General features: G+C 44.6%; 1 pseudogene; it reads left to right on the forward strand.

The window, feature by feature from the left end:
• The first annotated feature begins 934 nt into the window (after positions 1 to 934).
• Positions 935 to 1,053, forward strand: LOC132819227 (5S ribosomal RNA; annotated as a pseudogene).
• Positions 1,054 to 2,974: the final 1,921 nt, after the last annotated feature.

A 2,974-nucleotide genomic window follows, 5' to 3' on the forward strand; every position in this document is an offset into this window, starting at 1 on the left:
CATGTGATGTGAACATTGTTAAAAATCACACAACACCAGGTTATAGTCCAACAGGTTTAATTGGAAGTACTAGCTTTGATATGAACATTGATTGAGTGGGAGCCACCAGGAACCTGTTCTGGTTGGTATCATCCATGTTCTCAGTACAGGAGAGGGGAATCAGAAGTAGTGTTGAAATCAGATGAATGGTGGCGGCAGATTTGGAAACCCAGGTTCAATAGATCACTCAGTGGCTGCTTGGACCTTCACTCCACTACCAAAGCCACGGTTAGTCAGCATCGAAGGCAAATCGAGAGGGGTCAAGACATCTTAATCTCTCTCCAGGGCAAAAGGACTCCACTAGGCACAAACAGGAAGAAGAAGACCAGGCAGATGCTCAGCAGTTTCATCTGAGAACAATCCAGAGATGACCTGCCTCTCCACCAGCCCTCTGACAGCGAGCTCAATGTCTGTAGCAGATCAGATTGAGGAGAGTGGGAGAAAGGGGGGCTTTCACCCACCCGATCCCCTGTTAACCTTAAGCCCACAGATGTAACCTGGCAACAGACTCACAATCAGGTCATAGCAGTCCGCAGGCTCTCTCTACCCAGGCTGCTGAATTTGACCCAACACCTCAATGTTATGGCAGGCAAAAGAAGAAGAAATCCTTCTGATGGTACCAGGCAATGCAATTATTTAACTAATATATGTAAAAAAAACACATGCAAGAATGTATGCTGTCATACGTTTCTAACATGTGTTTGTTTGCCTTTTCTCACAAGATGCCATTTAGTTGTCTGAAGTGACAATAGTCTAGATCCTCCCTCAGTGAGCCATGGACTTTCCATTTGGACAGTGCAATCAAAGCTGTAGAGTCAGCATTTTGGGACTCACACTGAGCCCCATCAATTAAAGGCAGGATAATTGGGCCCTCACAGATAATTCATGAACTCCTGCCTATGGCCATAGTAGTCTGAAAACACCCAATCTCATCTGATTGTGGAAGCTAAGCAGACTCAGGCCTGGTTAGTACTTGGACGGGAGACTGCCTGGGAATACCAGGTGTAGTAGACTTTCAAAAAAAAGGTGGCATGATGGCTCAGTGGCTAGCACTGGTGCATCACGTCACTAGGGACCTGGGTTTGATTCCCACCTTGGGTGGCTGTCTGTGTGGAGTTTGTACATTCTGCCTTGGTTTCCTCCCACAATCCAAAGATGTGCTGGCCAGGTTAATTGGCCATGCTAAATTGCCCAGGGTGCATTAGTCAGAGGCCAATACGAATGGATGGGTTACTCTTTGGAGGGTTGGTGTGGACCTGTTGGTCCAAATGGCCTACTTCCATACTGTAGGAAATCTAATCGAAGAGGTGACTAGTACCTATAGGCGCACAGCAGCTAAGAGTCTTTGCTTTGCCCTGCATCCCCCCATGCTAGCTGATGTAGGGAAAGTTCAATTCTGTGGGAGAATTTAAGAATGGGGTTATGGTTTCAAAGAAAGGTGCTGCTCATTTAATTCAGAAATGTAAAAAAAATTACTTTTTTGAGATCAAAACTTTGGTGCTCTATTCCCCTCCATTGGAAACAGAATTTTTGAATATTTTTATGATGGGGTTGATAGATTCTCAATAAACAAGGGAATGAAAGGTGTCTGGGGTTAAATGGAATTACAGTGTAATCAGAAACAAAAACAGAAACTGCTGGAAAGGTTGGGCAGGTCTGGTAGCAGTTGTGGAGAGAAATCAGAGCTAACGCTTCAGGTCCAGTGACTCTTCCTCACAACTGGGCAAGTCAAATGAGCCGGAGGATGAAGTGGAAGTAGGGAGCAGTTCAGTTCTAAGCCAGCGTGAGGCACTGTTGTTGGAGACAGGGAGGCAATGGCCTAGTGGTGTTATCGTTAGACTGTTAATCCAGAAACTCAGGTCATGTCCTAGGGACCTGGGTTTGAATCCTGCCACAGCAATGGTGGAACTTGAATTCAACAAAAATCTGGCATTAAGAGTCTAATGATGCTCATGAATCCATTGTCAATTGTTTGAAAACCCACCTGGTTCTCTACTGTCCTTCAGGGGAGGAAATTGCCATCCTTACCTGGTCTGGTCCAGATCCACAGCATGTGGTGAACTCTTAACTACCCTCTGGGTAAGTAATGCTGGCCTCACCCCACAAACAAATTTTTTAAAAAAGACCGAGGTTGAATGAGTGTGTGTATCATGACACCGAGTGGACCTCAGAAGGCTACAAGAGCAGCTGTCTGTGGCAGCTATGATCTTTCTGAATGGTCAAGCAGGCTTGGGGGTTGACTGGCCTCATGCAGTCCCTAATTTGGAAGTTCGTGTGTGTCAATGCTGATGTGTATATCTTGTTATCTGCAAGAGACTCTTTTAGTTAGACCAGGAAGTGAGTATCCTCTACCACACTAGACCATGGAGACCCTGTAATTTCCTACAGTTGAAGAGGTCAGTAGCAGCAAACTTCACCATGAGCAGCCACTCATACAGCGTTGACAGTTGGCCGGGCTATGGTACTGACAATGAGGTGGCTATCAGGTGAAAATGTACCTTTGACTTCACATTAAAATCAGCATTCCTGATGTGTTGGCTGTAACAATCAAGGGCAGATTTCCTATCGCTGGACTGTTGATTTATAATGAATACAGATACACGCCTTTTTTGAAGAGGTGTTTCTGAAGCATCAAGTTTCCCAACTGGGTGAAAGTTAATTGGGAAGGTGAGGCAAATTTCAGCTGGTTGTGATATTAATGAGATACATGAAACTTGCAAATAGACCTTGCATCACCTGCTGGTGACGTACCTGACCCTTATCTGAAAGAGAAGAATTTAATCAGTGAAGTTTATCCGATAATGGGAATCTGATAGTTTTGCCTCTATCCTGATTAAATTGACTCAACCACCATTCTTTTCATCAACTCAGGGATTAGAAAATCCTCCTCATTGCCTTTATTTCTACTCACACGCCAGGAAAACATTTAACTTTT

The sequence above is a fragment of the Hemiscyllium ocellatum genome, chromosome 9, assembly GCF_020745735.1.
Source record: "Hemiscyllium ocellatum isolate sHemOce1 chromosome 9, sHemOce1.pat.X.cur, whole genome shotgun sequence".
NCBI lineage: Eukaryota > Metazoa > Chordata > Chondrichthyes > Orectolobiformes > Hemiscylliidae > Hemiscyllium > Hemiscyllium ocellatum.